This window comes from Panthera leo, chromosome E3 (genome assembly GCF_018350215.1).
Source record: "Panthera leo isolate Ple1 chromosome E3, P.leo_Ple1_pat1.1, whole genome shotgun sequence".
NCBI lineage: Eukaryota > Metazoa > Chordata > Mammalia > Carnivora > Felidae > Panthera > Panthera leo.
This window is the reverse complement of record NC_056694.1, coordinates 14688186-14710793: the sequence shown is the minus strand read 5'-3', so window position 1 is coordinate 14710793 and position 22608 is coordinate 14688186. Positions and strand designations below refer to the sequence as shown.

Below are 22608 nucleotides of genomic sequence, written 5' to 3'. Positions count from 1 at the left end.
GTTCTCTGTGCCTCTTGGATTTCAATGCCTTTTTCCTTCCCCAGTTCAGGGAAGTTGTCAGCTATTATTTCTTCAAGTACCCCTTCAGCACCTTTCCCTCTCTCTTCCTCCTCTGGGATACCAATTATGCGTATATTATTTCTTTTTAGTGTGTCACTTAGTTCTCTAATTTTCCCCTCATACTCCTGGATTTTTTTTCTCTCTCTTTTTCTCAGCTTCCTCTTTTTCCATAACTTTATCTTCTAGTTCACCTATTCTCTCCTCTGCCTCTTCAATCCGAGCCATCGTCGTTTCCATTTTGTTTTGCATTTCGCTTAAAGCGTTTTTCAGCTCCTCCTGACTGTTCTTTAGTCCCTTGATCTCTGTAGCAAGAGATTCTCTGCTGTCCTCTATACTGTTTTCAAGCCCAGTGATTAATTTTATGACTATTATTCTAAATTCACTTTCTGTTATATTATTTAAATCCTTCTTGATCAGTTCATTAGCTGTTGTTATTTCCTGGAGATTCTTCTGCGGGGAATTCTTCCGTTTGGTCATTTTGGAGAGTCCCTGGAGTGGTGAGGACCTGCAGGGCACTTCCCCTGTGCTGTGGTGTCTAACTGGAGTTGGTGGGCGGGGCCGCAGTCCGACCCGATGTCTGCCCCCAGCCCACTGCTGGGGCCCCAGTCAGACTGGTGTGTGCCTTCTCTTCCCCTCTCCTAGGGGCGGGATTCACCGTGGGGTGGCGTGGCCCGTCTGGGCTACTTGCACACTGCCAGGCTTGTGGTGCTGGGGATCTGGCGTATTAGCCGGGGTGGGTAGGCAAGGTGCACGGGGGCAGGAGGGGCAGGCTTAGCTCGCTTCTCCTTAGGTGATCCACTTCAGGAGGGGCCTTGTGGCAGCGGGAGGGAGTCAGACCCGCTGCCGGAGGGGTGGCTCCGCAGAAGCACAGAGTTGGGTGTTTGCGCGGAACGAGCAAGTTCCCTGGCAGGAACTGTTTATTTGGGATTTTGGCTGGGGGATGGGCGGGGGAGATGGCGCTGGCGAGCGCCTTTGTTCCCCACCAAACTGAGCTCTGTCGTCCGGGGGCTCAGCAGCTCTCCCTCCCTTTGTCCCCCAGGCTTCCCGCTTTCTGAGCAGAGCTGTTCACTTATGACCTCCCAGACGCTAAGTCGCGCTTGCTGTCGGAACACAGTCCGTCCAGCCCCTCGGCTTTTGCCAGCCAGACTCGGGGCTCTGCTTGGCTGGCGAGCGGCCCCTCCGCCCCGGCTCCCTCCCGCCAGTCCGTGGAGCGCGCACCGCCTCGCCGCCCTTCCTCCCCTCTTCCGTGGGCCTCTCGTCGGCGCTTGGCTCCGGAGACTCCGTTCTGCCAGTTTCTGGTGGTTTTCTGGGTTAGTTAGGCAGGTGTAGGTGGAATCTAAGTGATCAGCAGGATGCGCGGTGAGCCCAGCGTCCTCCTACGCCGCCATCTTCACTCGTTCCCCCCTGGCTTATTATTTTAAAAAAGATATTGAGATGTAGTTTCCATACACTATACTGCAGATATTTCAAATGGTTTAAAGCAATGTGATGAGGTTTGATAAATTACATACTTATGAAACTACCCCAGTAAAGAAGACATCAGAGGTTTCCATCACATCCCCAAACTTCCATCTGCTCTCTGCAATCCATTCCTTCCAACATACGCCCTGCTCCCTGCTCCCAACTGATCTGCATTCTGTCACTACAGATTAGTTTTCATTTTGCGGAATTTCACATTAATGGAATCATGCGGTATTTATTCTTGCTTCAGGCCTCTTCGGGCATAACTATTCTGAGATTCATCCATTTTGCTACATATCACAGTTCATTTCTTTTTATTGGTGAGTAGTATTCTCTTGTATGGATATGCCACAACTTGGCTATTTTTTAGCCATATACGGATGCCAAATAAAGCATTCTTGTTTATGTCTTTATAGAGACATGTGTTTTCATTTCTTTTTTTTTTTAATTTTTTTAATGTTTATTTATTTTTGAGACAGAGAGAGACAGAGCATGACTGGGAGAGGGTCAGAGAGAGAGGGAGACACAGAATCCGAAACAGGCTCCAGGCTCTGAGCGGTCAGCACAGAGCCCGATGCGGGGCTCGAAATCACGGACCACGAGATCATGACCTGAGCTGAAGTCGGACGCTTAACCGACTGAGCCACCCAGGCGCCCCTGTGTTTTCATTTCTTTTGAGTCAACAACTAAAAATAGGTGGTATTATAGACTCAGTGTTTGCGTCCCCTCAAAATTCATATGTTGGAACCTCATCCCCAATGCGAAGGTGTTTGGAGATGAGGCCTTTGGGAGGCGAGTGTGTTTTGAGTATGGCGTCTTCATTGGTTGGGATTAGTGCCCTTATGAGAGAGCACAGAGAGCTTCCTTGCCTCTTCTGCCGTGTGAGGACACGACAAGAAGACGGGCATCTGTGATCCAGGAAGTGGAGTCTCACCAGACACCAAATCTTTCAGCACCTCACTGCGGGACTGCAAGACTCCTGAGTTGCGAGAAGGACTTTTCTATTGTTTAAGTCGCCCAGGCTATGGTATTTTTGTTACAGCAGCCCAAATGGGCTAAGGCGGGTGGTTGTAGGGCAGGTGGATTTTTAACCTTCCGCCAGTTGCCAAACTGTGTTCCAAAGTGGTTGTGGCATTTTACGTTCCTGTGATCAGGGTATGAGATTTCCAGTTACTCCGCATCTTTGCCAGCACTGAAATTATCAGTCTTTTTAATTTTAATCATTCTACTGCGGGTGGAGTGGGCATGTAATTGTGGTTTTTATTTTCATTTCCCTAATGACCTGCATCTTTTCTTGTGTCTGCTGGTTGACTATTTGTATTTCTTCATTTGTGAAAGTCTGTACCAGTTTTTTACTAGGTTTGTTCTCTTTTTAAAAAAAAAAAATTTTTTTTAACGTTTATTTGTTATTGAGAGACAGAGAGAGACAGAATGTGAGCAGGGGAGGGGCAGAGAGAGAGGGAGACACAGAATCCGAAGCAGGCTCCGGGCTCTGAGCTGTCAGCACAGAGCCCGACGCGGGGCTCAAACTCACAAACCTCAAGATTATGACCTGAGCCGAAGTCGGTCGCCCAACCGACTGAGCCACTCAGGCGCCCCTGTTCTCTTATATTTAAGTATAAGAGCTCTTTAGGGGCGCCTGAGTGGCTCAGTCAGTTGAGCGTCTGACTCTTGGTTTCAGCTCAGGTCATGATCTCAGTTTCATGAGTTCGTGCCCTGCGTCAGGCTCTGTGCTGATAGCCGGGAGCCTGGTTGGGAATCTCTCTCTTTCTCTCTTTCTGCCCTTTCCCCATTCCTGCTGTCTCTCTCTCTCTCAAAAATAAATAAACTTGGAAAAAAGAGCTCTTTGTATATCCCAGATCTAAAACCTTTGTCTGATGTACATGTTGCAAATATTTTCTCCCAATCTATGACTTGCCCTCTCATTTTTCTCAACAATGACCTTTAAAGTGCTAATACTTTTATTTTTCTAAAGCACATGTATCATTATTTTCTGGTATGATTTATGCTTTTTGTGTTTAATAAATCTTTGTCTATCCCAAAGTCATAAAGATTTCTCCTACTTTTTTCGAGTACTTCATGGTTTGTAGCTTTTATATTGGGGTCTGTAGTCAGTTCTGAGCTCATTTTTATTTATGATATGAAATAATGGTCAGTGTTTGTTTGTTTGTTTTCCATGTGGATATCTAGGTGTTACAGCATCATTTATTTGATTTTAGTTTTCACCTTTACCAGTGTCCTTTATTGATTTTCTGTCCTTTTTCAAGTTTGGATTTTAATTCTAGCTAGTTAACATACAGTGTAATATTAGTTTCAGGTGTAGGATTTAGTGATTCATCACTTACATACAATACCCTGTGCTTATCACAAGTACCCCTCTGTTTTTTTTTAATGTTTATTTTTTTGAAGGAGAGAGAGACAGCATCAGCGGGGGAGTGGCAGAGAGTGAGGGAGACACAGAATCAGAAGCAGGCTCCAGGCTCTGAGTTGTCAACACAGAGCCCAACGTGGGGCTCGAACTCATGAGCCATGAGATAATGACCTGAGCCGAAGTCGGATGCTTAACTGAGCCACCCGGGTGCCCCACAAATGCCCATCTTAATACCTGTCACCCATATAGCCCATCCCCCACCCATCTCCCTCCATCAACTCTCAGTTTGTTCTCTATCATTAAGAGTCTCTTACGGTTTGTCTTCCTCTCTCTTTTTTCTCCCCTTTTCCTATGTTTCATGTGTTTTGTTTCTTAAATTCCACATATGAGGGAAATCACATGGTATTTGTCTTTCTCCGACTCATTTCACTTAGCATAATACATTCTAGCTCCATCCACGTCATTGCAAATAGCAAGATTTCATTCGTTTTTATGGCTGAGTAATATTCCATTATATGTATGTATGTGTATATATAACCATCCGTGTGTGTGTGTGTGTGTGTGTGTGTGTGTGTGTTATGTATATATATCATATCTTCTTTATCCATTCATCAGTCGATGGACATTTGGGCTCTTTCCATAATTTGGCGATTGTTGATAGTGCTGCTATAAACATTGGGGTGCATGTATCCCTTCAAATCAGTATTTCTTATTCTTTGGGTAAATACCTAGTAGTGCATTCTTATAGCATCATTTATTAAACTAACCAACAAAGACCAATCTTTTGTTACTGAATTATGTTAGGACCTTTGTAGAATATCAAATGATTACATATGTGTATAGTTCTATTCCTTAACTCTTAATTCTATTCCAGTGATCTATAATTCTTGTATATATTTTTTCAGTTTCTCCATCCATAATTTATTTACTTTATTTTATTTTTTAATTGAAGTATTATTCGCATACAGTGTTACATTAGTTTCAGGTGTACAATGTAATGATTTTACAGTTTTATACATTGCTCAATGTCCGTCAGGAAAAGTGACTCTTAATTCCCTTTATCTGTTTCACCCATCCCCCCACCCATTGCCCCCCTGGCAACCACCAATTTGTTCTCTGTATTTAAGAGTCTGGTTTCTTGTTTGTCTTTTTTTTTCTTTGTTGATTACTGTGGTTTTAAAATAAATCCTGAACTCAGCTGAGATAAGTTTGTTCTTTTTTTAAAAAATTGCTTCAGGGCACCTGGGTGCCTCGGTTGGTTAAGCGCCTGACTCTTGATTTCGTCTCTGGTCATGATCTCCTGGTTCATGAGATCGAGCCCCTCATCGAGCTCTGTTCTTGACAGCATGAAGCCTGCTTGGGATTCCCTCTCTCTGTCTCTCTGTCTCTCTCTGCCCTTCCCCTGTCTGTGCTCTCTCCCCCTCTCCCCCCGTCAAAATAAATAAATAAATATTACACAAAATTGCTTTGGCTTTTTGTAGATATTTAGCATTTTCATATTTATATGGAATCCAAATTATTAGTATCAGTGTAAGAGCCTGATGAAATTTTGATAGGAACTGCATTAGATCTGTAGGTCAGTTTGGGAAGAATTAAACTTTTAACAACACTGAGTAGTATTTCAGTCCATAAAGATCTGTCCCTATTTATCTAGATTTTTTTCAGAACCTAAATAATCTTAAATTGAAGTTTTCAATTTAGAGGTCTTGCATATCTTTTGGTTAGATGGACCTTATGTTTCTTCTTTCTTTCTTTCTTTCTTTCTTTCTTTCTTTCTTTCTTTCTTTCTCACTACCAAAATGGAATTGGTTTCTATAATTTCATTTTCCACCTTCTCCCGCTCCCATATAGAAATACAGTTGAATTTTCATGTGAACCTCGTATTCTGTGACTTTGTTAAATGCATCGGTTAGTTCTAAAGTTGTTTTGTAGATGCTTTGTCATTTCCTATATAAACAGTCATATCATCTGCAAAAAGAGACAGTTTTACTTCTTCTTTTCAGATCTCTTTTTTTTGCCTTTATCACAGTGACAAAGACCCATAGTCCCAAGGCGAATTCAAGTGGTGAGAACGGGCATTGTTGACTTGTTCCCAATTTTAAGGGGGGGGGGGGAGCAGAAGCCTTCAGTATTTAAGCCTCAAGTGGGGTGTTAGCTGTGGGCTTTATCATATGGAGGAAAATACCCATTATTCCTGGTTTGCTGTGAGGTTTTGTCATGAATAGGTTTTTCATTTTGTCCGGTGCTTTTCCTGCATCTAACTGGAATGATAGAGCGGTCTTCTGCTTTATTCTGTTGAAATGGTCAATTACCTTTATTTTTGATGTTTGGATGTTCAACAAGCCTTACATTCCTGGGATAAGCCCTACTTAGTTAGTTTGTATCTTTGTTTGTTAGCATTTTTTTTTTAACTGTAGTTTGCTTTTCCTGTAATTGCACTGTCTCCTTTTGCTCCAGTGCTTGCTTGGACACAGAGCACCAGGGCTGTGCGTGTTGCCGGTGCAGAGACGCCTTCTGTCTCTGAGTGTTCTCGTCAATGGTTGCTGTTGGAAGAAGTGACAAATGGTCGGTCTGCATGCAACTGACAAGATATTGAAGCACTTTCTTGGTAGACATCTCACATATCCTCATGGCATCCTTTGTAGGCAAGGGCGACCCTGTTTTTACTCAGGAGAGTCTTGGAAAGCTAAGAGATATGCAGCAAGGCTTTGAACAGTGGCTGTAAAAATGCACACTGTTTGATTTGGCCTTTCCACGGGTTTCTTGCCCTCTGCCTGGTCACAGCCAGCCTGGAATCTGTGGGTCTGCTCTCTGTAGATCGCCCTTTCACTGGTGAGTCTGTGACCATGTTGGAGAATGGTGGTAATAAACAAGGGCCAGAAGCCAGGGACACTGCTGGGCCGTCTCCTGCTCTCATTCTGACCCTGGCTGTGCTGCTTCATAGCTCTGTGACCTGCGACAAATTTCTTGATCTTTCTGGGCCCCAGTTTCTTTGTCTTTCAAATAGAATAATGATACATTCCTGATCAGATTGTAAGAATCAAAGATAACGTGTGTGTGTGTGTGTGTGTGTGTGTGTGAGAGAGAGAGAGAGAGAAGGTCTGTGTACATAAATGGTACTTTAATATTTAAACTCTGTGAACTTTAGTTTACTCATGTGTGAAGTAAATATAAAATGTGTACAAATGAGAATGACCGCAGTGTTGTTTCGGAACTAAGATGAAGAGATTAGCACCTAAGATGAAGAGATTAGTACGTAGTAAATCCTCAAAAAATTCTTTCTCTCCATTCTGTTCCTGCTTTTTAGGCCTCATTGTGGGCATTTTGTCCTGCAGGTCAACAAATTTGTACTAAGAACATAGGATAACTAATACCTGCTTTCTAGGTATTTACGGGTTTTACAGGTATTTTTTATTCCTTAATTCGTCCATTTACTTATCCAGCCATTTATTACAGATCCTATCTCATTCACCACGCATTTTAGAAATGAATTTTATGACACTTAAAAAAATGTGTTTTGAGAGAGAGAGAGAGCATGCATGCGAGCCAGGGAGAGGAGCAGAGGGAGACAGAATCTTAAGCAGGCTCCACACTCAACATGGAGCCTGATACGGGGCTCAATCCCATGACCCTGGGATCATGACTTGAGCCAAAATCAAGAGTCAGATGCTCAGCTGACTGAGTCATCCAGGTGCCCCATATTTTGTGACAGTTTTCATTATTTGGAGGTCTACAGCTCTAGCTAATGACTCTGAAGCATACTAGTCTTTTGGGAGCTGGGGTGACAAGTTTAAATCAGCCGATACTTAATCTTGACTATGTGAAGTCCTATGCAGGGTTTATCATTATACCCTAAGTTCCCACAGGTATGAGTTCCCAGTATTTATTTTCAGCTCAATTATTCAGTTCATCTCCAATCTATGATAAAATATAATAAATGGCTCTTTGTTTTTCTCTGAGTAGATCAAAGAATCCGGATATACATAGATTTCTCAGTTGTTTTGAATCTTTGGTAAAGACATGGCAGTTACAGATGCCTAAATTTCAGCTAAGAATCACCCCCCACTCCGCCCGGAGCTGAGACTCTGGGGTTCTTCCTCATGCCGGATGTTTTCTGATCTCTGGGCCTCTACTTACACAAGATCATGGGGCACCTGAGTGACTCCATCGGTTAAGTATCCGACTCTTGATTTCGGCTCAGGTCGTGATCCCAGGGTCAAGGGATCGAGCCCTGTGTTGGGCACCGTGCTGAGTGTGGAGCCTGATTGGGATTCTCTCTCTGCCCCTAACACCTTCCCTTCAAAATAAGTAATTAGACATTTTTTTAAAAAGTGATTCCAATCTATTTTTTTTTTTAAAAACCCACGATCACGAACTTTTAAAATCCTTTGAAAGGTTGTTTTGCGAGTGGTTGTAGCTGCTGTTCATCTCGTTGGCTTAGAGTGGACCCCGTCATCAAAGATGGTTGCTGGAAGAACACGAGATTCTTTCTTAACTAGGTTCAGAGTCATTAAAGCCATAAAGGGAGACACATATGAGAGGGTGGAACTAACTAGCAGCAAAAGAGAAGTTAGAGGGAGGGAAGGGGCATAAACAATAGGCAAGGGGGAGCCATAGAGGGTGAATGGGAAATTTCACTTTTTTGAGGAGCATTTTTCTCCTTCGAGTCTTTTTCCAAAGAAGGAGGTGCCATGTAATGAGAGTTCTGGTCCTTCATTCACTGATTATGCCCTTTTCTCTCACCACACCAAGTATGTGGAAATGTAGAGGAAGGGGTGAGAGAGACGTAGATATTACCGGGTGCATCCTTGGAAGAATGCATCATAATCGGACACAGCACGAAGCCGGCAAGTGAAGGGTACTATGGTAATTGCATCAGCCAGGTTATAATGAAGAAAAATATGATAATAGACTGAATTAAGCTGGCGTGGAGTCAGAACACCATCCCTTTTACTTTTCTAGTTAAAATCCGTAAATCTGGTTTTGAAAATATATTGGAAGAGACAGATGGGCACCGTGTCTAGATTCATGCAAACATTATAAATAAAACATTTCTCGTAACCCTTGGAATTTTGTTTGGTGCATTTTAAAAGATCTATATTTTAAAGCTCTGAGCTGTAGATTCACTAGAAAATGTAATTTTACTACTGATGCTAAACATAAATACATATCCATGTAATTGTCTACAGCTCGAATAGCTCGTTTTTTCCAATTTATTCACAGTCCGCTTCACAAATAATCAACTTTTGCTTCCCCGCCCGGAAGATTATTGAGTTTGTGGATTGTCTGTGTGAATATTTCATCTCAGGACCTCATCCCAGTTCGTAACCCCAGTCACTCTTTGTCTTTTGTCTTTTTTGTTTGTTTTTTTTTTTTTAAATAAAAAGGGTGTGTTGAGAAGATGTCAACTAATTTTAATGTTAACTCAGGGGAGAAATTTGCTAAGAACAAAACAAAACAACACAAAACCCTCATGATGTCCCCAAATCAAGTACACATGGTTTCTGGTCATTAACACGGGTTAGATAGATGTGTCAACAGACCCCTTCTTACCTGGACGGTAATTCTCCCCTCAAGTTAATGTCTTAGCATGTTTAGAGCACTTAGGAACTTAACTATTCTTACTGGCACAATCCTAGCCTCTTTATCCTGCCCTGACCATTTGTGCCAAGTGTTTGGAGCCTGGGGTAATCAATTCCTATAGCTCCCTTGACATGGCCGTGATGTTTCATAGATATTTCCTGAACTCTTAAAAATGTAGCCAAATGGCTTGAGTCAGACCAGATAGTTTGGAAATTAGGATGTTAGCTCGCAAGGGGACCCTGTGGATTATTTTCTCCAACATTTGCCTTTAAGGGAAGAAAAACCATCCCAGAGAAATTAAGCACTTCTCCAAATTCACAGAGCACATGAGTAGTAGTGTCAAAACTAGAATGTTTGTCTACTTATTTTTAGTCTAGTATTTTCTTTATTAAATAATTTTGGCAGCAGCCTTAGATACTTGGTTGATTCTAACATGCTTGTTGGTACTCTTTTCTTTCCTTCCTCCCTCCCTTCCTTTTTTCCTCCCTCCCTCCCTTCCTTCCTTCCTAACTTCCTTCCTTCCTTCCTTCCTTCCTTCCTTCCTTCCTTCCTTCCTCACTTCTTTCCTTCCTTCCTTCCTTCCTTCCTTCCTTCCTTCCTTCCTTCCTTCCTAACTTCCTTCCTTCCTTCCTTCCTTCCTCCCTAACTTCCTTCCTAACTTCCTTCTTTTCTTCCTTCCTTAAAGTGTAATTGACATACAATATGATATTACTTTTAGGTGTGCAACATAGCGGTTCAATATTTGTAAGTGATCACAGTACATCTAGTTATGATGTCACCATACGAAGTTGTTATAATACTATTGACTATATTCCAAATGTTGTACATTACATCCTGGTGACTTATTTATTTTATAGCTGCAGGTTGTACCTTTTCATCCCCTTCACTTCACCCATCCTCCTACCCACCGCCCCTCCAGCAACCACTGGATTATTTTCTGCATTTAAGAGTCTGTTTCTGTGTTGTTTTGTTTCCTCTGTTCTGTTTTTTGTAGATTCCACGTATAAGTAGAATCATATGGTATTTGTCCTTCTCTGTCTGGCTTATTTCACTTAGCATTATACCCTCTAGTTCCATTCATTTTTTCTGAAATGGCAAGATTTCATTCTTTTTTTTTTTATTGCTGAATAATATTCCATTATAATGCATCTCTCTCTCTCTCTCTCTCTCTCTCTCTCTCTTTTTTAGTTTACTTATTTATTTTGAGAGAGAGAGAGAGAGAGAGAGAGAGAGAGAGAGAGAGCATGAGTAGGGGAGGGGCATAAAGAGAAGGAGAGAGAGAATCCCAAGCAGGCTTTGTGCTCTTGGCTCAGAGACCTATGCAGGGCTGGATCCCACAAACTGTGAGATCATGACCTGAGCCAAAACCAAGAGTTGGATGCTTAACTGACTGAGCCCCCCAGGCGCCCCTCATCTTCTTCATTCATTCATCTAATCGTGGACCCTTGGGCTGCTTTCATATCTTGGCTATTGTAAATAATGCTTCAATGAATACAAGGGTGTTGTTCTTGAAATCGTTATGGTACAATAGTTCCCATCTGAGTTGATGATGCAACGCCTGTAAATTGCTTAGAGCCTAGTAAAAGTCATCAATAAATGTTAACAATTCTTATTTTTTTCTTCTCCTCTTCCTCCTTTTATTACCAACTGCTTTACTTTTATTTTGATATTTTCATGCTAGAGGTTGCCCACACGTAGACTTAAATCTACTCATAGCCTTTGAAGAACACTCGGTCTATTTACAATTCATTCGCTGCTTCCTCCATGGTCCGTTTTTCTCTCTTGCCTGCTGGAACTCTTAGTTAGAAGGAATAAAATCGTTAGTTTTTATCAGTTAAGAATCATCTGACGGCAAGTAACAGAACTGTTGATGAACAGTGGCTTAAATCACAAAGATAATCATTGGTCATTTGATAAGAAATCTGAAAACGGACAGGTTATAGCAGATGAAGCAACACAGTGATGCCCATAAGTCTTCAGGCTTTTTTCAGCTTTCTCCCCTCTCACAAGTAGCTGTTGGCTTTTTGTCCTCATGTTTGGTGTTACGTGGTCTCAAGATGGCTATCTACTAGCATCACACGGACATCTGCCAGCGTCAAGGAAAAGACAAGGGCACAACAGCTTCGCCTCCTGTGACTCTCTGTTTGAGAACAGAAGCTTTCTCGAGTGTTTACTGGTCAGAGCGGTAAGACATGGACAGACAGCCCGAACTGCCAGTGAGGCTGGAAAAGGGAATGTTTAGCTTTTCACTGAGTAAAGGATGGTAAAGGAGAAGGGAGGTTAGGAGCGGCTGCTAGGTCAACCAGCTAGAAGGATCCGTCCTGGACCACAGTGGTGACTGCCCGACATGCTGCGTGCCCTTCCTTCATGGTATCTGGTGTGCATTCCACCTGTTACTGGGAGACAGCCTCGTTGCTGGAGTTCTGCTTATTTCCAGACAGCTTTAAGTGTGAGCACTACAGCTAAAGATCTTGTTTAGACATCGCTTAAAAAATCAGATGATTCTTGGGGCGCCTGGGTGGCTCAGTCGGTTAAGCATCCGACTTTGGCTCAGGTCATGATCTCACAGTCTGTGGGTTCGAGCCCTGCGTCGGGCTCTGTGCTGACAGCTCGGAGCCTGGAGCCTGCTCTGGATTCTGGGCCTCCCTCTCTCTCTGCCCCCTCACCCCCAACTCACTCTCTCCCTCCCTCCCCCTCTCTCTCTCTCTCAAAAATAAATACAAACATTTTTAAACATCTGATGACTCTTATCTGTTTCTGTAACTTTCTGGGTTCTGCCATCGTTCTTAGACCTAAATTTATGGGCGGTTGCCTTGAAGAAATTTGAAACGATAGGTTCTGGTGGGTTGATGTCATGCCGAATCTGTGTTTTGCTGTCTGGGTCTTTAATCTCCTATCTTGGTAAGGCTTCTCTTACTTGCTTATACTCTTTTAAAGCTTCTTTTAAAAAATGTTTTTATTTTTATTTTTGAGAGAGCGAGACAGCACCAGCACTATATTTAGTGAATCTATATATATATATATATATATATATATATATATATATATATATATTCACTGTTTTTAAACACACACACACACACACACACACACACACACACCTGTAACCATGTGTATTCATTTCCTAGAGCCGCTGTAACAAAGGACCACAAACCGGGGGTGGGGGGTGGGGGTGGGAGGAGAGGGCTTAAACAACAGAAGTTTATTGTCTCCCAGTTCTGGAAGCTGGAGGTCTGAGATCAAGGTGTTAGCAGGGCTGTGCTCCCTCTGAAATGTATAAGGGAGAATCCTTCCTTGCCTCCTTTTAGTTTCTAGTGGTTTCCAGCAGTCTTTGGAATTCTTTGGTCTGCAGCTGCATAATTACAGTCTCTGTATTCATCATCACGTGGCCTTCTCCCCGTATGTCTCTGCCGGCACATGGCCATCTTCTTACAATGACACCCAGCGTCTCATCTTAACTAATTACATCTGTCGTGTCCGTGTTTCCAAAAAAGGTCACATTCTGAGTGAGGTCTGGGAGTTAGACTTCAGTGTATCTTTTGGGGGCACGTAATTCAACCCATTTTGCTATATTATATTACTCTGTATGTTACACAGGGGATAGGGGTCAACAAACATTTTTCTGTAAAGGACCTGACAGTAAATATGTTAGGATTTGTGCGCCATATTCTTTTTTTTTTTTAACGTTCATTTATTTTTTGAGAGAGAGACAGAGCATGAGCAGACGAGGGGTCGAGAGAGAGGGAGACACAGAATCCCAAGCAGGTTCCAGGCTCCGAGCTGTCAGCACAGAGCCCGACGCGGGGCTCGAACTCGTGAACCACAAGATCATGACCTGAGCTGTAGTCAGATGCTTAGCCAACTGAGCCACCCAGGCACCCCTGTGTACCATATTCTCTATTGCGACTACTCACGTTTGTCTTAGTAGTACAGAAGCAGCCACTGACAATATGTAAACAAGTGAGCATGGTTGTGTTATAATAAAATTTTATTTACAAAAATAAGAGCTAGGCTGGATTTGGCCCTGGGGGCTGCTGTTTGTTGGCACTTGCATTAAAACATTTCCATCACCCTAGAGAGTTCCATCAGCCCCGCCTTCCTGTTCAGTCCTCTCCTCCCATCGGCAAACACTGTGCAGCATTCTGTCACGGCAGATTCGTATTTTGCCTGTCTTTGGACTTCATATATGAATGGAATCACACAGTATGTGCTTTTTGTGTCTGTCTTCTTAATGTCTGTGAGATCCAACCGTATTGTTACGTATGTCAGGATTCTTTTGTTTTTCCAGCTCTATTGAGCTGTAACTGACAAAGTTGTAGTGTATTTCGGGTGTGCAGCATGATGATATACACCTGTGGAAGGATTGCCGCAATCAGGTTAACAAACATGTTCATCACCTCCCACAGTTGCCTTTGCGTGTGTGCGCGCGTGTGAGAACTCTTAAGATCTACTCTCTGACGGGTGTCGGGGTGGCTCAGTAGGTTAAGTCTCTGACTCTTGATTTCAGCGCAGGTCATCATCCCACAGTTCCTGCGATCAAGCCCTGCATCGATCTGTTAGCGCCGAGCCTGCTTGAGATTCTCTGTCTCCGTCTCTGTCTGCCCCTCCCCCACTCTTGTGCATGCACACATTCTCTCTCTCTCTCCCTTCATCTCAACATAAATATTGAAAAAAGATCTATTCTCTTAGCAAATTTCAAATATGTAATGCAGCCTTGTTGGCTATAGGCACCATGCTACATATACGCTGGGTCCTTAGAACTTATTCATCTTCTAACTGAAAGTTTGCATTCTGTGACCAACATGTTGTCATTTCCCCCGTCCCACAGCCCCTGGCAAGTACTTTCATTCTCTGTTTCCCCGTGTTTGACTTTGCTTTTAGATTCCACGTGTAAATGATACCATACAATACTAGTGTTTCTCTGTCTGGTTTATTTCACTTAGCATAATGCCCTGAAGGTCCATCCACATTATTACAAATATCAGGATTTCCTCCTTTTTGTGGCTGAATAATATGCCTTTTGTGGCTGAATAACATATTATGGTTATATACATTATATATGGTTATATATAGTTATATATAAAGATATATGTAGATATATACTTCTTTATCCACTGATGGATACTTCAATATGGGTTGTTCCCATATTTTGACTGTTGTGAACAATGATACAATGAATGTAGGAGTGCAGATATCTCTTTGAAAGAGTGATTCCATTGCCTTCAGATACACACTCAAAAGTAGGATTGCTGGATTATATGATAGATCTATTTGTAAATTTTTGAGGACTCTTCATGCTGTTTTCCATAGTGGCTGCACCGATTTGCATTGCCACCCACAGTGCACAAGGGTCGCCTTCTCTCTATATCCTCGCCAACATTTGTTACCTTTTTCTTTTGCTAATAGACATTATAACAGGTGTGCAGTAATACCTCATTGTGGTTTAGATTTGCCTTTCCCTGATGAGTAGTGTTGAGCATCTACTCATATAATTGTTGGCTGTTTGTGTATCTTATTCAGAAAAATGGCATTGCCCATTTTTAATGGGCTATTTGCTTTATTTTTTATTTATTTACTTTTTTTTTTTTTTTTACTATTGAGTTGTAAGAGTTCCTTACATATTCTGGATGCTAACCTCTTATCACATATATGGTTTGCAAATATTTTCTCCCATTTGGTAGATTGCCATTTTGTTGACACCATTTTGTTGACAGTTTTCTTTTCTGTGTAGACACTTTTAATTTAGTTTAATATAGTTTAATTTAGTTTAATAGTTTAATTTACTTTAATATAGTTTAATTTAGTTTAATATAGTTCTACTTATTTATTTTTGCTTTTGTTGCCTGCGTTTTTGGTGTCCTATCCAAAAAATCATTGCCAAGACCAATGTCAAGAAGCTTTTCGCCTGTTTTCTTCTAGGAGTTTTATGATTTTAGGTCTTATATTTAACTCTTTCATCAGATTTGAGTTGATTTTCACGTATAGCATAAGGTCCAATTTCATTCTTTTGCTTGTGGATACCCAGTATTCCCAGCACCGTGTATTGAAGAGACTATCCTTTTCCCATTCTTTATTTTTGGTGCTTTTGTAAAAAAATCAGCTGACTATACGTGCATGCATTTATTTCTGGGTAGTCTATTCTGTTTCATTGACCTGTGTGTGTGTGTGTGTGTGTGTGTGTGTGTGTGTGTGTGTTACCAATACCTTACTTGTTTTGATCCCTGAAGCTTTGTTGTATAGTTTGAAATCAGCAAGTTTTCTGCTTCCAACTTTGCTTTTCTTACTTGAGATTGCTTTAGCTGTTTGATGTCTTTTGTGGTTCCATGTGAATTTTAGGAGTGTTTATCTATTTCTCTGAAAAATTCCATGGGATTTTTAAACATTGGTGTATAACATATTAGTCTCAGGTGTACAACATAATGATTCAATATTTGTCTATATTGCAAAATGATCACTGTAATAAGTCTAGTTAACATCTGTCACCATACATAGTCCCAGGATTTTTTTCTGATGATGAGAACTTTTAAGGTCTAGTCCCTTAGCAATGTTCAAATATTCAAGCCAGTATTTAAAAAAAATTTTTTTAAACATTTATTTATTTTTGAGAGACAGAGCATGAGCAGGGGAGGGGCAGAGAGAGAAGGAGACACAGAATCCAAAGCAGGCTCCAGGCTCTGAGCTGTCAGCACAGAGCCCGACGCGGGGCTCGAACCCACACACTGTGAGATCATGACCTGAGCTGAGGTCGGACGCTCAACCGACTGAGCCACCCAGGCGCCCCTCAAGCCAGTATTTTGAACTGTAGTCACCATGTTGTGCATTACATCCCCATAACTTATTTATTTGATAACTATGAATTTGTATCTGTTGACTCCCTTCCCCCATCTCACTCCCTCTGCTGCCAGCCACCAATCTGTTCTCTGTATCTATGAGCTTGTTTTTGTTTGTTTTTAGATTCCACATATAAGTGAGATCCTATGGTATTTGTCTTTCCCTCTTGACTTACTTCACTTAACATAATGCCCTCGAGTTCCATCCACATTGTCACAAATGGCAGATTTCCTTCTTTCTTGTGGCTGAATAATATTCCATGGTGCATATATGCCACATACTTTTATCAAATCAACCATCAGTGACAATTTGGGTTTTTCCCCCATATCTTTGCTATTATAAGTCATACTGCAGTGAACATGGGGGTTATATATATCTTTACAAATTAGCGTTTTCTTTTTTTTTTTTTTTTTTTTTCAGATAAATACCCAGAAGTAAGAGTTGCTGGATCATATGGTAGTTCGATTTTAAATTTTTTGAGAAAGCTGAACAGTGTTTTCCATAGTGACTGCACCAGTTAAACACTATTACCAATAGTCCACATTGGTTGTCTTTTCTCCACATCCCCGCCGACACTTTTTTATCTTTTTTGATAATAGTCATTCTAAGAGGCGTGAGGTGATGTCTCATTGTGGTTTCAGTTTGCCTTTCCCTGATGATCAGTGAGGTTGAGCACCTTGTCATGTACCCGTTGGCCACCTGTACGTCTTCCTTAGAAAAATGCCCTCTCCAATCCTCTGCCCATTTCTAAATGAGCTTGTTTGATTTTTTTGCTGTTATGTTGTATGAGCTCTTTATATATTTTGGAGATTCATCCCTTATCAGGTGTAGGGTTTGCAAATATTTTCTCCCATTTGGTGGGTCGTCTTCTCATTTCGTTGACCATTTTGTTTTCTGGGCAGGCTCGTTTTAGTCTGATGTAGTCCCACTTGTTTTATAGTTTGAAGTGTATAGATCTTTCACCTCCTTGGTTATGTTCATTCCTAAGTATTTTACTCTTTTTGAAGCTAATATAAGTGGGACTCTTTTCATTGCTTTTCTGAATAGTTCATCGTTAGCACATCGAAATGCAACTGATTTTTGTATGTTGATTTTGTGTTCTGCAACTTTACCAATTCATTTATTCTAAAAGTGTTTTGGTGGAGTCTTTCTGGTTGTCTATATATAAGATCATGTCATCTGCAGAGACAATTTGATTTCTTCCTTTCTGATAATCATTAATGTGGGGTATCACATTTATTGATTCGTGTATGTTGAACCAGCTTTATGTCTCCAAGATAAATCCCACTTCGTCATGGGGTATGATCCTTTCAATGTGCTATTGAATGAGGTTTGCTAATATTTTCTTAGAGATTTTTACATATGTGTTCATCAGGATATTGGTCTGTAATTTTCTATTCTTGTAGTGTCCGTGTCTGGCTAGCACTAGGCTCAAAAGAATGGGTTTGGAAGTGTTCCTTCCTCTTCAATTTTTTCCAAGAGTTTGAGAAGCATTGCGATTAATTCTTCTTTAAATGTTTGGTGGAATTCACCATAGAGGTATTTGTTTCTGGACTTTTCTTTATTGGGAAGTTTTCAATCTCCATACACATTATTAGTCTCATCATAAATTGTATTTCTTCATGATTCAGTCTTCATAGGTTGTATCATTTCTAGGAATTTATCCATCTCTTCTAGGTTATCCAATCAGCAGGTGGAAAATTGTTCATTGTAGTCTCTTATGATCCTTTGCTGATTGTAAGGTCTGTCCTTTGATTTTTTATTTTATTTATTTGAGTCCTTCTTTCTGTTTTTCTTAGTGTAGCTAAAGGTTTGTCAATATTGTTTCTCTTTTCAAAAGAACTCCTAATTTCATTGATTTTTTTTTCTATTGTCTTTCCAATTTCTACTTTGTTTACCTCTGCCCTGATCTTTATTTCCCTCTTTGTACTAATATTGGGCTTTGTTAACTCTTTTATACCTTTCACTTCTTTTTTTAGTTTTTTGATATGTAAAGTTAGATTGTTTATTTGAGATCTTTCTTTTCTTTTTTTCAGCTTATTCATTTATTTTGAGAGAAAGAGAGCAGGAGGGGCAGAGAGAGAGGGAGAGAGACAGAGAGAGAACCCCAAGCAGGCTCTGCACTGTCAGCACAGAGAAGCACTGTGGGGCTTCAGGTAACAAACCCTGAGATCACAACCTGAGCTGAAACCAAGAGTCGGAAGTGTAACTGACTGAGCCACCCAGATGCCCAAGATCGATATTTCTTTCTTTCTTTCTTTCTTTCTTTCTTTCTTTCTTTCTTTCTTTCTTTCTTTCTTTCTTTCTTTCTTTCTTTCTTTCTTTCTTTCTTTCTTTCTTTCTTTCTTTCTTTCTTTCTTTCTTTCTTTCTTTCTTTCAACATAGGTATTTATTGCTATAAACCTTATTTTAGTACTGCTTTTGACGCACGCATCTTATAGGTTTTGGTATATTAGGTTTCCATTTTTGTTTGTCCCAAGATTTTTTTTTCCATTTCAATGTCTTCCTTGACACATTGGTTCTTCAGGAAGGCGTTGTATAACTTCCACATATTTGTGATCATGTTATCAGAAAAGATGCTTGAGGGGCACCTGGGTGGCTCAGTTGGTTAAGCATCTGACTTTGGCTTAGGTCATGATCTCCTGACTTGTGAGTTTGAACTCTGTGTTGGGCTCTATGCTGACAGCTCAGAGCCTGGAGGCTGCTTCGGATTCTGTCTGTCCCTCTCTCTCTCTGCCTTTCCCCTTCTTGCGTGCACACACACAGTCTCTCTCTCAAATATAAGTTAACGTTAAAAAAATAAAAAAATTTAAAAAAAAAGAGAAGATGTTTGATATGATTTCAGTCTTCTTAAATTTGTTAAAACTTGTTCTGTGGCTTAACATATGATCTATTCTGGAAAATGTCCTGTGTGTGCTTGAGAAGAATGTGTATTCTGCTGCTGTGGGTGTAATGCTCTGTATATGTCCGTTAGGTTTATTTGGTCTCACGTGTAGTTCAAGTGCAGTGTTTCCTTATTGATTTTCCGTCTGGATGATCTATCCATTGTTGAAAGTGGGTATTGAAGTCCTGTACTGTTATTGCATTGTTATCAATTTTCTCCCTTCCAGTCTGGTAGTACTTGCTTCATATATATAGGTGCTCTGATCTTGGGTGCATCTTTTTTTTTTTTTTTAATTGATGAATAGTATTCTATTGTGTGCGTACTGCAATTCGATTACCCACTCTCGATATCGGACGAGTTGTTTTCACTTGGGGATGTTATGAAGAAAGTGGCTTTAAGACTTTTTGTACACTTTGTGTGTGTGTGTGTGTGTGTGTGTGTGTGTGTATGTGTGTGTGTGTTCTTGTTTATCCTGAGTAAATACTCTGAGGTAGAATTGCTGGGTAGGTATATGGTCGATTTTATAAGCCACTGTCAAACCGTTGTGCAAAGGTGTTACACCATTTTACACGCTCACCACCTGTTGTGAGGGATCCAGTTGTTTTGCACCCTCATCAGCATTTGGTGTTGTCGGTCATGGTAGCCAATCCAGTGCACGGACACCAATATCCCATTGTGATTGTAACTTACATCAATCACTGTGATGGTTACTGACCTTGAGTGGATTTTGTCTCTTGTTCTTTCTTTGTTTTCTCCCTCTCTTTCCTTCTCCCCCTTCCTCCTCTCCTCCCTCTCCTCCCCGCTTCCTTTCTTCCTTCCTACCTCTGCTATCAATTCCTGAATGAGGGATGTGGGTTTTTCTTGTCCTTCCTTTAATTCTGTTTATTCTTGCTTCGTGTGTTTGGAAACCCTGTTATTATGTGCATATGCATTTATCTGAGGATTGTTGTAACTTCTCGGCGAATCGATTCAGTTAGCATTATGAAGTGTCTCTTTCTCTCTCTGTTCATACGTTTGGCTTTAAAGGCAGCTTTTGCTGATGTTAACGTGGCCATACAAACCTTCCTCTTTCTTTTACTGCCCTCCTACCTGTGTTTTTAATTTAAAGCGCGTATCTTGTATGTGGCATACGGCTGAGTCTTGACATTTTATCTTGTCAGGAAATCTAGTTTTTAATTGGAATGTTTAATTGACTTACACAAAATGTAATTATTGTATAATTGGGCTGCTTTCTACCTTTTTGTTATTTGTCTTCAATTTGATCCATATGTGCTCTTTTCTCTCTGTTTCTCCTCTCCTGCCTTCTTTTAGGTTAATTGGATATATGTTTTGGTATTTAATTTTAATTCCTCCATCACATACTTAGCCATACTGCTTTGATTGTGTGTGTGTGTGTGTGTGTGTGTGTGTGTGTGTGTGTGCACGCGCGTGCACATGCATGCATGCGTGTGGATGCTCTAGGGATTACAATATACATCCCTTATCACAGTTTACTTAGATTTAATATTCCATTTCATGTAAAATGTTAGAAATCTGTGATATTCTAATTATATATATAAACAGAATATTGCATCTGTACGGTATGTTACCCATCTATGAGTACATGTGTATAACATTGTATTCTCTCTGTTCTGTTTGGTAATGTTGTCATGCGCTTGACATGTACTTATATTATGGATTCATCAATATTCTACTTTGTAAACATTTCATTAGCCAGCAATTTTTTAATTAAGGGAAGAAAAAAGTAAACGTTTTTATTTGCCCGATTATTTTGCATTTCCGGTGCTCTTCCTTTGTTCCTATAGATGGAGTTTCCACCGAGTGTCATTTGCATTTAGGGCCGTAGGAGACAAATTCCTCTAGCTTTATTGTATCTGAAAATGTCTTCTTTTTGCCTTAGTTTTTGAAAGATGGTTTCAGGAGGATATAGAATTCTGGCTCGAAAATTCTTTCATTTCTCCCCAGCAGTGTATATATATTACAAATACTACCTGATACCTTGTGCTATATGTTATATATAATATGTACCATATAATACATGTCATATACTATCTATAGTACCTATAACATATACCATACTTCTGTGTATATACATACAGACAGATCTTGGAGCTAAGCCTGCCTCCCCCGATAATATCATCAAAACAATGTCAACTAGACTTGTCTCCGCCACATTACAAGAATCACTGCCTTTTTAACCCAGAGTAATTAATTCTACTCTGCCTGGCAGACTACCTCTTCCTTCTGCCAGTTCCACATTTTAGAGTCTGTTACCTGCAGCCAGTCTTTCAAGTCTCAGATTCTAGACACTTGAAGCTAGCTGTCAGTTTAGCTGTAAGTAACCAAAAACCAGTGCCTTAAACAAATAGGATGCATTTTTTCTTACATGGGAAGTCTGGAGGCAGAAGTCACCAACTTGGGTTCCAAGAATCCACGACACCATGCAGGCCTCTTCTCCTTCCATCTCCACCACCCCTTTACGTCATCCTTTCTTTTTTCTTTGTCTTTCTGCTGGTCTCTTCGCGGTCTCAATAGGAGCCGTTGAATCTCCAGGCGTGGTGACCCGACTGAGGAGTGCAGGGAGGAGGGAGATTCAGAGTGACCACTTGCCTGTCCTTTTCATCAGCAAAGCAAAAGCTGTCCCAGAAACTCCTTGCCAGTTTCTGCTTCAGTTGCATTGTCCATGACTGGGTTCCGTGGTTCCCCCTACTTGGAAAGGAGGCCGGGAAGGCGCACGTCCTGCTTCTTGTGGCTCTGTGGTGAATGGGTATGGAAGGAGGGTGTGGGAATGAGTGTGGAGACAGTGTAGCCGTGGCGATGCCCCCACAGTGACACGGCTTCCTTTGTCTGCGTCATGCCCCCGCCCCGCCTCTCAGAATCTCAGGCTGTAGGGAAGTGAGAAATATCCCCTTGCTATCACGGTGCTTTGGATCCATGAATTATTTATCAGGGTTGGGACGGATCAACGATGTCCATATTGAGTCACCACTAAGCAGCAGAGGCTAGCGATAGCATTGCAGAAAAAGAAAGTATTCTTTAATGTTGAAGATTTGGACCGATGTCCCCTCTTGCCTGTGTCCTTCATGAGAGCGCAGAGGGGAGCTGATAGTTTTAGGGTGGCTCATCTCTAGCTAACACTTCAGTGGAAGAACCACATTCTACTGATCTGCTGTGTTGCCCTTGTGTGATTTCTAGCGCAGACTGACAGGGTGAGGAAATGCCAGTTGGACTTGTTTGGGTTGGTTGCCCAGCCCAGCCTGTGCCTTTGTGTTCCTTCTTGTCCGTCTTTCATCGGACATCTCAAAGGAACCTCCAAATCATCCACATCTCCTCTTCCTGTGTTCCCTGGCCCAGGGAATGACAGTCTACCTGTCAAGCTGTTGAAATCTTCAGGAACATCTGTTTCTCTCACCTGCAG

The 22608-nt window shown here is 41.2% G+C and overlaps 1 protein-coding gene and 1 long non-coding RNA gene across 3 annotated transcripts in view; one reads left to right on the top strand and one right to left on the bottom strand.

The window, feature by feature from the left end:
• LOC122209441 overlaps positions 1-22000 on the bottom strand; it is a 28583-nt gene extending 6583 nt beyond the window's left edge. The window contains exon 1 of the long non-coding RNA XR_006197601.1: positions 21577-22000. This is a non-coding gene — a long non-coding RNA (uncharacterized LOC122209441). The remainder of the gene's footprint in view (positions 1-21576) is intronic.
• The window catches only part of CALN1 (calneuron 1), a 363083-nt gene that overhangs the window by 63975 nt on the left and 276500 nt on the right, over positions 1-22608 (top strand). The window lies entirely within an intron of this gene.